Raw genomic sequence first — 13,434 nt, 5'->3', positions numbered from 1 at the left:
TAAACAATAATTTTGTGCCTTTGGGAAGCTCCACACACCTGGATTCCTTTATTATCAGACAATTAGAAGATTTCATTTTCGGAAGGGCAACAATTATATTAAATAAAAATAATCATTATAAATTTACCTGAGGGAGAGCAAATTAGGGAATCATTAAAAAGTACTTGTTAATGGCTGAGGGCTTCTTCCCTCTGTCTTCTTCCCCATTGTCATAAAAGAATGAACAAAGATAAGCAAATATTGGTTTCATGGGATTTAGTGGAAGTGAATTAAACTATGTATTTTCGTATTTTCCTTCAATGTCTTTGTTTTATCATAGGAATATGGAGAATAACCAGACCACAGTGACAGATTTCATTCTATTGGGATTTATAGTTAGCCCAAAGATGAAGATGATTCTCTTTGGGTTATTCTTCCTTTTCTACACCTTCACTCTGCTGGGAAATGGTATCATCTTGGGTCTGATTTGTCTTGACTCCCGACTCCACACTCCCATGTACTTCTTTCTCTCACAACTGGCTATTGTTGACATCTGTTATGCTTCAAACACAGTCCCCCAGATGCTGGTAAATCTCCTAGATCCAGTCATTCCCATATCCTTTGCAGGGTGCATAATGCAGAACTCTCTCTTTTTGACATTTGCCCATGTTGAATGTTTTCTGCTGGTAGCAATGAGCTATGACCGGTATGTGGCCATCTGCCATCCCCTTAGGTACATTCTTATTATGAACTGGGGAGTGTGTATTGTGATGGCTATTGTATCATGGGCATGTGGATTCCTCCTAGCCCTGGTCCAAGTGGTTCTCCTCCTTAGATTGCCCTTCTGTGGGCCTCGGGAAATTAACCAATTCTTCTGTGAACTTCTTTCTGTACTGAAACTTGCCTGTGCAGACATATGGCTCAACAAATTGGTCAGCCTTATTGCCTGTGTGCTTATCTTAGTTGCACCCCTCTGTTTAGTCCTAATGTCTTACACACGTATCCTTGGTGCTATCCTGAAAATCCAGTCACAGACAGGAAGGAAGAAAGCCTTCTCTACATGCTCTTCACATCTCTCTGTGGTTGGACTTTTCTTTGGTAGTGCTATGATCATTTACATGGCTCCCAAATCCAAGAACTCTGAAGAGCAACAGAAAATTCTTTTCTTGTTTTATAGCTTCTTTAATCCTACCCTTAACCCTTTGATCTATAGCCTAAGAAATGCAGAGGTAAAAGGTGCATTAAAGAGATTGCTTAGGAAGGAGAGCATAAGTTAAGAGATTGATTGGAATTTTCTGTTTATAGAGAAAGAGACAAGAATGGAGCCTTTGGTGTTTATAAGAATTTGGGAGGTAAATTCCATGAGATTAAATCACTCATCAAAAATTCTCATTGTTCCCTTTTTAAGTTATGCCACATTCTGGAATACTCTGGGTCTGAAATTATTTATTTTTGCCCTATACTTACCTTCTTTCTGACATGGCTCCCTACTTACTGTGTTCACATTGGAATTTTTTTTCTATTTTTTAAAATATTTTTCTAACCTTTCAGACTGTGGATGTCAGTATAGGAAACCAAAAAGTCAAAGACATTAATGACTTTTATTTTGTTAGAATAAATATTGCTATTATTTGTTTTTGTATTACATTTATTTCTTACTATATCTCTGCTTCACTATTCAGAGAGTCTTCAGTTATTCCAATTAATAAACCTTCATGTATTTCAAATAATAAAAATGAAAGAAAAGAGGCAATTAAATAAGACTAGTGAACAACTGTCAGAAATGACAGTATCTGCAATGTTCCATATCTCTATCCTTATCTATAATCACTAACCTATTCAAAACATATAGAGAAATGAATTTTTTCACTTTTTCTCTGGGATTTACTTTTATAATTTATTAATACATCCATTTAATTAGAAAGTATTAAGTAGTTACTGTATACCTGGTGACACATGGAAAGGCAAAACAAGATTCCTACTATCAAGGGTGTGACATTAAATGTAGAAAAAAATTTAAAAGAACTATTGACATTCAATTTATGTTCAGTATAAATGGAAGGAAATATCTGAGGGAAATCTGTAGCTGTAAGGACTATCAAAAAAGTCCTCTTTCAGAAAGGGTGGGATATTTACTGAGATCTGAAGCAGACTAATGAATCTAAGAGGTGATTTTCAGTTAACATTTAATCTGCTGCTCCTTTTAGACCTTTGCTTGAGTGATTGTATATAAAGAGGGAAACTATAAATAAACTAAGTGAACATAGAATAGTTTACTTGTCAGATCTCTGGGAAAGAAAAGATTTTAAAACCAAGCAAGAGTTAGAGAAAATTACAAAATGTAAAATGAATGATTTTCATTATATCAAACTAAAAAGCTTTTGTATAAACAAAAACAATGTAGCCAAAATCAGAAGGGAAACAACAAATTGGGAAAAAATCTTTATAACAAAAAACTCTGACAGGGGTCGAATTACTCAAATATACAAGGAGTTAAATCAATTGTATAAAAAATCAAGCCATTTCCCAATTGATAAATGGGCAAGGGACATGAATAGGCAATTTTCACATAAAGAAATTAAAACTATCAATAAGCACATGAAAAAGTGCTCTAAATCTCTAATAATTAGAGAAATGCAAATCAAAACAACTCTGAGGTATCACCTCACACCTAGCAGATTGGCTAAAATGAGAGAAGGGGAAAGCAATGAATGTTGGAGGGGATGTGGCAAAATTGGGACATTAATACATTGCTGGTGGAGTTGTGAACTGATATTTGGAACTATGCTTAAAGGGATATAAAAGTATGCCTACCCTTTGATCCACCCATACCATTGTTGGGATTGCACCCCAAAGAGATCATAGATAAACAGACTTGTACAAAAATATTTATAGCTGCACTTTTTGTGGTGGCAAAAAACTGGAAAATGAGGGTATGCCCTTCAATTGGGGAATGGCTGAACAAATTGTGGTATATGCTGGTGATGGAATACTATTGTGCTCAAAGGAATAATAAACTGGAGGAATTCCATGTGAACTGGAAAGACCTCCAGGAATTGATGCAGAGAGAAAGGAGCAGATCCAGAAGAACACTGTACACAGAGACCAATACATTGTGGTAAAATAGAATGTAATGGACTTCTGTACTAGCAGCAATGCAATGACCCAGGACAATTCTGAGGGATTTATGGTAAAGATGCTACCCACATTCAGAGGAAGAACTACAGGAGTGGAAACAGAAGAAAAACAACTGCTTGAACGCATGGGTTGAGGCAGACATGATTGGAGATGTAGACTCGAAACTACCACACCAATGCAACTATCAACAATTTGGAAATAGGTCTTGATCAATGACACATGTTAAAACCAGTGAAAATACACATCAGCCATGGAGGGGGGACCTCGGAGGGTGAAGGGGAAAGTAAGAGCATGAATTATGTAACCATGTTAACTTTTCTAAAAAATAAATATAAATAAATGTTTTTTAAAAAAGTCTCACTAATAAATCATGTAAGGGTCTTGAGGAATATCATTAGTGTTATGGAGGAGTGATTGGAAGTGGGAGCTAGTATACACAGAGAACCAAATTGGGAGGCTATTCAATATTCCTGTTAAAACGTGATCAGAATCTGATCTATTGTGGTTTTCGGGTGATTGGCAAGGAAGAGATTATTAGGTACATTACTAGATATTAGATATACTATTAGAAATTAGAGATTATGTAGAAATAGAATATGTATGATTTGGTGAATGATTAGCTGAGAGCTACAATGAGTATTTATAGGACTTCATGTGATCAAATATAAAATCTTATTTTTGGCATTTCAAGCCTTTCTTACGTGGTCCCATCCTACCTTTCTAGCTTTCTAACTGTCTGTCACCCATGGATTCTGTGATCCAATAACACTGGCCTCTGTGCTAGTCCTTGCCTACCTGCATTACTTTTAATTCTAGTGCTGTCCATGGGTTGATTATCTTCAGTTAATACATCTCACTTATTTTTGTTTACCTGTTGTCTTATCCTTTGTGCTGTGAGCTCCATGACAGTTAAGTTGTGGTTATGGAGCGGGTTAAAAAAGGGGATGATACTTTTTTTTTTTTTTAAATTCTCAGCACTTAGCCCTATGCCTGTCTCATATAAATGCTTGTGGATTGACTGATTGAAGAATCAAGGATGAGTCTTGGTTGTGAACTTGGGTGATAGAAAGACAGTCAGGGCCTTGGTAGAAATAGGGAATTGAGGGGGTAATTATTGGGAGACAGATAAGTTCTCTTTTAATCATGTTTAGTTAGAGATACCTGTAAGAAATTCAAGAGGAGAAGATGGCAAGTAAGAAGTTGAAGATGGGTGAATGGAACCTAGGAGAGAAATGATGGCAGAATATATGAATTTTCTTCTACTCAATCAACAATTTCACTATAAAATTTGTATTTAAAACTTGTGCCTTTCTGTACTCATAAATTCTTAATCCGCTGCAAATGAATATATTAATTTATGCAAATGTTCTATACCTAACTGAATAAAATATTCCTTTGTATTAACTTTTAGTTCTCTTAATAAAACGATCAGTGTTAATATTTCAAAGTATTCTGATCAATTTTTGCTACTTTGTGACCTTTCAGTTGCTTCCTATTTTATCTTTAGAAATGATTTATACTATTCCATTAGTAGAATATTAAATTCTCTCATTGCTAATGCTTTGTTTATATATTAATCCCATTAACTTTTCTTTTTAAATCTAATTTTTATAATTTTTTTGCATTTGTATTATAGGTATTTAAGAAATGTTTATTAACTGGAATTAAGTTAGCAATGCTTCTTTTAAGTATGTTTTAGTTATCATGCTCATTTCTGTCATGTTTTATCCAATTCAACTTTTTCAAATACATCAATATTATATTTTAAAGTACAAATGCTTTCTATTTAAGACGTTAATCTTATAGTTTTTATACCTTTAGCCCTTCTATCATGTTTTTTGATCAACTGAAGAATTCAATCTATTTATGTTAATAGTTATAATAGTTATATTTGCTTTCATCTATCATAGGCTGAAATAGTATCTGTTACATCAGTGCACAGTAGTGTTTTACATATAAAAATATTTGTTGATTTAAAGTGATTAAACATAATATTCTTCTTGGATGTAAAAGATTTATTTCAATTCTAGTTATTACATATGCAAATATTTTATTGGAATGTTTGCTATTTGAGGACAGGAATTACTTTTGCTTTTTCCTATTATCTCCAGTAATAAACATAGTTCCTGAAACATATGAATGCTTTAAAAATATTTGTTAAGTGATGAAATAGTGCAACTTTTACTCACATGAATTTTTCAGATTTTTGCTTTCTCAACCATCATTTCCTAGAAACATGTATCTATGGTTATTATTTTCTCATTTCTTCATTTTTATTTATAAAATTTTTAGGTGTACTTCCAATTAATTTGACCAATGACCTGGTTTTGTTTCTCATTTTCACAATGTTGCTATCTTTTTTCATAAGAAAAGTTCTTTTACTCATATTTAAAATTTTTCATGTATCTCCCCATCAAGTTGTTTCAATATCATTTTTCTTATCACTTTCCTATGAATAAATACTCTTTTACATAAAGTTAAATCTTAAATATAATATACTCTTGTGTATTTATCATCTACTTTTGATGTGTCTTACAAGAGTCCCAACATTGTTTCATTTGTGAAACTTGTTGATGCAAATTCACTAATATATTTTTAAAATTATTTTGGTCAATAATATTTGTAATGAAGGATTTTTGCTCATTTGCATGTCTTTTTATTGCTTCTTCCTTACCTTGAACTTTGATCTTCCTCTTCTGAGTCTATTCTCCTTTAAAATTCTTAGATTGTGTACCTTCTCACTACCTTTTTTATTTTGTAGTGTTTTTATCAATGTTCTTTCAGATAATTTTGATGGTCTAAGTCTTTGTCACCTTTTACATGTTATCTCTTATATTGTTCTGACCATCATCTGTGTAATCTATGAAGTCACTTGAAAGCCAAAGTTGTAAAAAATCTTTTTATTTTTACATCACTTTAAATTTCTAGTACATCCTTCCCTCCCCTTACAGATTGCAATCTCTTAAAACAAAGAATAAAAAAGAAGTGTCCAAGAAAAAATGCTAATGCTTATACAGTTTTCTGCAATTTAGCAACACATCTGCCTCTAAAGATTGTATTTAATTGATCTGATACCCAAGCTATTTCCGACTGAGAGAAAGGGAAAGGCCAAACTGTCATAATTTCTCCATGTTTCCTGACATGATTTATTATTATTATTATTATTTTTAAACCCTTAACTTCTGTTTTTTGATTTATAGGTGGAAGAGTAGTAAGGGTAGGCAATGGGGGTCAAGTGACTTGCCCAGGGTCACACAGCTGGGAAGTGTCTGAGGCCGGATTTGAACCTAGGACCTCCCATCTCTAGGCCTGGCTCTCAATCCACTGAGCTACCCAGCTGCCCCCATGACATGATTTTTTAATCCCAATTTAAGTGACATTTAGAGGGATATTGAACAAGGAAAATAGTTTTCAAAATGTCTTAATTTTTAAAATTCCAAAATGATTGAGTAATAAGTCAGAACCCCATTATTTCCTGAACCTCTTCCCTCAAAGAATCAATGGGGCTCCCAGAATAAATAAAGGGACCTCCTCTCTTTAATCAATATGTTAAAAATCAATATGCTTTATCATACACCTGCCATCTTGGGAAAGGAGGAGCAGAAGTGAGAAAGAGAATATGAATTGCAGAATGTCAGAAAACAATTATAAAAATTGTTGTCAACATGTAAAATATATCTCACATAGTCAAGAGAGAAGACTGTCATTGAATAGGATCATCTGTAGTGCTAACGTAGAAAAGACTGATCTGTCCTGCAAAACTTTGGACCAGATGAATTTTAAATTCCTTTGTGATGTGATGATTCCATAATTCTTTGATATTTTGCTGCAAAACAAATCTGGTCAACATCCTTTCAAATAAGTCCTCAGATATTTTGATCAATTCCTTACTCTGATCCTGAAGACTGATAAGTAGTTTTAGACTAAGAATTCTAAATAAATCAAGCACCTCACTAAATCAGATATATAGAGCTGGAAGGGATCTTATAGGTAATCAATTCTAGAAGTATCAAATACATGACCTACATTCCCAAGTATCTAATCAGATTAAAATGTAACTTTTTTTGTTTTTGATTCAAAAATAAAATAAAATGCCATTATGTAGGAAAAAAGTGTTTATCATTTGTCAATAGAGAAAGAAGAGTGGTAGTACTAACCACTTCAAATCAATAATGATGAAATTATATTATTTAGTTAAGTATTAAGTTTATTTACCAATCTTAAGCCATTTTCCCAAGAAGGAAAGACACTATATTTTGATCCACCCATTTTCCTCAATAGAAAAGTCTTTTTAAAAAGGGGAGGTTTGCTAGAGAAATATTACTTTTTAAGTACTTCTAAAGGAAAACAAGTTTCCAAAATTAATCAACACATAAACAAGTGGAAGATTATATTCAGTATTTTACACTCATCCATAGTCCTCCACATCTACAAAGAAGGAGAGGGGGTATGTTTTCATGTCTCTCATTTGAGACCAAGTTGATCAAAAACATTTAACAAGATTGCATTTTTTTAGTGGTGGTTGTTCTTTATAATCACATTTTGAAATCATTATATAGCCATGTATTTTATGTATACATTTCCAAGTTCTGTTTATTACACTTTGCTTTAGTTCATATGTGTTTTCAGGTTTCTCTCTTCCTCATATTCATCCTTCCATACAAAGAGTAATATTGTTTTTTTACTCACAATTAATGAGTATCTAACAGGATAATTCTGATACATTTTTAATGATGGATTCTCAGAAAATAATTATTTCTAATACACTTTTATGATAAATCCTTCTTCTTTACATTTTCTACATAACTCTATTAAATCTAGACAGTCACCAAAATAATAGATCACATCTTAAGGTGTACCATTGGAGATTCTGAGATATAAGTTCTCAAAGTGAAAATTTAAGAATTGATTTCTTGAGAGCCTAGGCTAGAAGGTTCCAGTACACTCATGAATCTTTCTACTTTGGTACACCATCACTCAGATCTGTTTCATCTCTACACTGGTTGCCAGTCCCATGGGAATGACTTACCCTGTGGCCTACTGATAACTGGTGAGTTTTAGTTTGGAATTTTTATAACAGTGACGATGAACCTATGGCACAGGAGCCAAATATGGCGCACAGAGTGATCTCTTTGGGCACTTGGCTACCCTCCCTCCCCATCCCCAAACCCCAGAGTTCTTTCCTAGAAATGCAGAGGAACTCGGGCAGACCAGCTCCCCTTCCCCTCTCTACTGGGCCTGATGACATTTTTTTTTCACATCCCCTGCTCCTCTGCCCAGTAGTCCAATGGGAGTATACAGGGAGTCAGGTTGGTGGCTCTCAGGTGGTAGAGCTGGAGGTGAGTGAAATACTCAGGCCACTCTCCTCTCCCTCTCTACACTGGCTGAGGACATTCCTCACTTCACCCATACCTTTGGCCAGTAGCGAATGAGAGTGTTTTCTCCTTAACCTGCGTGGGGTAAGGGGTGTGTAACTAGAATGTTGTATCCTAAAGACTCCATCCCCCAGAATTTTTTTATTGTCCACAAATTTCTTTTTCTTTCATCCCCACATTGCATCCTCACATTTTGTAAATGAGTTGTGTGTAACTCCTCCCTCTGTTTCTCCTTGTCTATGTATGAGGCTAAAAAAGCTGGCTTTACTCAGGCTTTTACTTTTGTCTTTTTATTCCTTTTACTTCAATTGATTATTAATAAATCTTATAAAATATAATACTTGGAGTATTGCATATTAATTTTTAAGCTCACATTTTGGTTACCAGTTTGGAATAGAATTTTCAAAAAAAATTTTTTAAGCTTTTGAGAAAAGAACATGGAGTAGATAAATTTTGCAAGCCATGTTCTCTCTCCTGCTACATCTGGTGCTTGCTCCTACCTTTTTCACTGGCCACCATGCTTGCCTGCTGCTTTCATTAGAGTACCTTAGGCTGGGGGTCCTGGCCATTTTGGGTGTCTGTGAGCTACTGCAGTTTGAGCCTGATTGCCCTAAGTTTCTAGAGTTATTTAGCACTTTGTTTTTTTCTACAGAGGGTGAAATATAAATCCCTTCCCCCCGCCCCCGCCCTAACAAGGGTCTTAGCTTGAGCTAGCTGCTTTTAAGCAGGGGAACACAGCATGGTGCAGCCCAATCTACACTATCCACCCCACTCCCAACCCTGTCTAGCTTTCCACCCTGGCTAACCTAGGAGAGCTTCCATGTTCCTAGCTGTGGGGGAAGAGGACTGAGTTATCATGGTGCCATTGTTTTAACCCCTGTGTGGGGGAAAGAACAGAACTTTTCTCCAAAATGTTCCTTGTGAGGCTTTTACTCCTAGGCAGAGCATTCTAGGGTTGTGCCACCTACTGACAGGAAGTAGAGATTGCAAGCATGGCTCAGTGTCTTGCCTCTCTCAAACAGCTTCTGTTTCCAGAGACCCTTATCATGCTCAGGCAACTTATAGCTTTAGGATGTTTTTTCTTACTTCTGTTTATGAGGGTTTTTGTCCTGATTGGATACATTGCAGTTGATAGCTTGACTAATCTTAAGATTTAGATGGGAGCTTCATCTTACATCCCCTTGTCATTTTGGCCTGCCCAGTTTCTGCATGACATCCAATATGGGATTTCTTCACACTATGCCCAGTGTGTATATAAGGAACTCCAAAGGTGTGACAAAAGGAATCTAAATGGACAATAATACGTGGGAAGGGAAGAAACCTTAAAGCAATATGGAAGTTTAGTGATGTTAACTTTTTGAGTTTTGTTTCCCCTCTATAATAGTGAAGAAGTCTATTGGCATTGGAGAAAAGGACTCTTGAATACAGTAACTGTATCCTGTAATGCTTATTGTATTTTGTTGATTGTTTGCTTTAAGGTTTAATTTTATTTTTAAGTTCAATATTAATCTGATCAATACTATTCTGTTCCATTAAATCATTTCAGCTCTTGTGTTTTGGCTATTAGCTAGATATTCTGTTATGTTATCTTTATTTGTACCTTTCCCATTTGACTGTACTGAAGAACATATCATTGTCAAAGCCCATAAACATCTTGTACAAACCCTTTTCCTGGCAAAACCATAAATCTTTATGCATGCTAGTTTTGTCACCAGATCCATCAAGGTCACATGTTGCCTAAACAGCATTTTGTGCCTTTATGCCTTTGTTAATTGTCACATAGATGATGGATGGACTCCATCAAAACTGGTTACAATCTATATACAAGCTTTGGTATATTTAATGAGCTAAATATCTCAACTGATTTTAAGGGGTCTTTAGACATAATTTTCAGATATCTAGTAGCATCAATACCTTTGAATAATCATTTTGCTTGCCTCTGAGTTCTTTGTAACAAGGGGTAAGGGTCCATCTGTAGTTGAAACGAAGAAGTGCAATGGCATTGCTGTATTTCCCCATCACTACATTTATTAAAAGTATAATGGTGCAAAATGGAAAATGGCAGGGTGGAATTCCTGCAAGATACAGGGTCAAGCCTCACCCAGAATTTCAGAGGACCCCCGCCCCGGAGAACTCTGGGTGAGGGAACAGTTTGAAAGCAGTTAAAGAGTTGATTCCTGGGGGTTGAAGTGAGCAGGTCACTCTGCTTGCTGTTCCCAGTTTTGGGATTGCTTTGGAGGCCATTTGGGGCAAAAGCCATTTTGGTTCTGCTCAGCAGTTTGCTTGTTTAGCTGAACTAGGCCTTTACTGCAATAACATAGAAGTGATAATTATAGGCTTTGAGGGCAAGCTAGATATAAAGCCTGCCACTCCCTTCTGGGGTGGGGGGGGGAGGGAAGGGGCAATTACTACCTAACAGTTCAGGGCTTCCCAGATCTTATCCAAATCCTTGAAACCCCTTCCCTGCCTTCCCTTCCTCTTTTATCAGTAAAAACTTCATCTTTTAGTAGCTGTACCTGGCTATTATTTTGGGCATACTCACAGCCACCATAGAGCTTGGTTCCTTTCAGGTGCGAGCCAAAGAAGTCATATCCTTGTCAGTCCCTGATAACAATAAGATATCAAGCTTCTCCTATTGTCCCTCAGGCAAACCTGTGGGGAATATAAGTTGAGAAAGTGAACAACATTAGAGATTTGCCTTGCTGAGCCTTGCCAGAGGACATCAGTTCTTCCTCCATTTCCAGCTGATTTCCAACTGCTTGGTGGGAGAGGTGAGAGTAAGGAGTACCTACCCCTCCCTAGTCACTCAAGCCTGTGTGTGTGGGAGGAGTGAGTCCTGCAGGTTTCTAGTTTCAGACCATCTCTTCAGCTTCCCCAAATATCTCTGTTAAGATCAACATAACAAATGGATAAGACATCTGAAGTGATTTTCACTATTTTAGTCCTCGGCTCCTGTAATGGGTGGGATATATTAGAGACAGATTTTTTTACACTGTTATAGTTCCATAACAGAGGGAGGGAGGTTTTTCTGAGAGGCTTAGTTACCTCAAAATGGGTTATAATCTCTTCTGGGAGTGGGAAGGCCTCTGGATGGCTCTCAAGAGGAAACAATACCCAGTTAGCCTAGCGGCTTCTGGATGATTTTTATAGCTTTAACTCTTCAGCTTACTTTATTTACCCTTCCACTAGAATGAATTAGATTCTTAGTGCCATTTTAGACCCAAAATGTTTTCATCAGCAGTACAGAGGTTTGTGTTTTTTTCTAGATTCTGCCAAATTTTGAAATGATGCAATAATAGAATTTTTTTAAAAAAATATCTTTGCCAATGTTGAAAGATTGGCTAGATCTATAAAACTTGTGACAAGTATTCATGAGTTCCTAGTTTTTCAAATGTCATATTCTAGTGGCTATTTAGAGACGTGTGTGAATCCTATATGATAGAGGGCTTGTTTACTATTGTCATTAGATGGGCTATTACCAGTTTTGGGAATATTGGTATTTCTTTTAATGTGCATTACCTGCTGTACTATGGTTTTATAAAGATGCTAATTTGTGAAAATCATTTGCACTCACACTGTGGATCATGGCCCAGTTAAAAAGGAAATGGATCTCATTTTTGGTGAGGAACCTTTGTATTTTACCTCTCCTTGGCTGACACAGTGTGTCACTGATTATAAGCTATATATTTTTGATTTTTAAAACAAACATTGTTATTGGTTTTTTTCCTTGTATGTGCAATACAGTATTTGAGTTTTTTCTTTTTCTTTTTCTTTCTTTTTTTTTTTTTTTTGTATTTGAAGCACATGTTACCAGTATTAAGGTTTTTTTTTTTTTGATTTTGCACTAAGGTAAGTTTAAAATGTCCATTAGCCCTAATATAAATGCATACCCAAAAGCTTTAGAGTAATGAAACCTGCCACTGGGTTGTTTAAAAATTATAGGACTTTGCTTAATGATTCTTTCTGATTCCAAAAGGGAACACAAAAAGAACCACTGCACAGTGCCAAAGTAGTAGAAAGCTAAACTGCATAGTGCCAAATGAGCACAAGGTCAAAGAGATGATCCAATCCCAGTGGGATTGAGGAGATTCTGAGCCAAGAGGACTTGAACTTGTTTGAGGTTTGAGGTTTTGACTGTATGACATGTGTCAGAGGCAAGTCTTCCCTGTTCCACATTCTATCAAGACCCTTTCTTTGGCTGCCATCCTGGCTCCTGTATCCTTGAGAGAAAAAGTAAAATCACACCAGGAAATGCTATTTCCCATTTGCTGCTAAAATCTAGTCTCTTTTCTGTTTTTCACAGTGTGGCAAACTTTCTATAGTCCTGGTTGCTGATTGGGTAAGTGCATATGTGCTACTACAGGCTTTTGGGATATAAATTACTTTAATTGGGCCCAGATTCAAGAACCTCTTATAGGTTTATTTTTCCTTAACTTAGAATTTTTACACATCAGACTCTGATATTTTATATCTCATCCACAAGTTATTTTTTCTCTTTTATTTGAATTTTTGATGTTTTTGATTTCATTTGCCAAATGATTCATATACCTTATAACTTAGCTATGTATTCCTGAGTGATCCCTGCACTTGTTAATATCTTCCTTAGTGGGGGAAATGTATTATTATTCTATAATGCAAAGTTTAAATTTATTTGAGAGTAATTTAGGATAAGAAAATTGCTACCTCCCCAAATCTAGAAAGTGAACTGTTTGGAGAAGGCACTGTGAAGATGATTGCAGAAACAACACATTGCACCAAAAGAACCAGAGTGAACTTTCGGGTGGTAAATTGAACTGGGGGGGGGGATGTTGAATACATTTGTTTTGAATATATACTCTTATGCCAAAGGGGACTGCCCCCAAATTCTTTTTGGTCAATGTAGCAATCATTGGTTTTTTGCTCTTTCTCTTTCATTTACCTTTTATCTCCAAATTATTGTAAT

The 13,434-nt window shown here is 35.6% G+C and overlaps 1 pseudogene; it reads left to right on the top strand.

Moving 5' to 3' along the window:
- The first annotated feature begins 276 nt into the window (after positions 1-276).
- LOC123248725 lies at positions 277-1,256 on the top strand (annotated as a pseudogene).
- Positions 1,257-13,434: the final 12,178 nt, after the last annotated feature.

The sequence above is a fragment of the Gracilinanus agilis genome, chromosome 5 (assembly GCF_016433145.1).
Source record: "Gracilinanus agilis isolate LMUSP501 chromosome 5, AgileGrace, whole genome shotgun sequence".
NCBI lineage: Eukaryota > Metazoa > Chordata > Mammalia > Didelphimorphia > Didelphidae > Gracilinanus > Gracilinanus agilis.
This window is presented reverse-complemented; position numbering and strand designations above follow the sequence as displayed.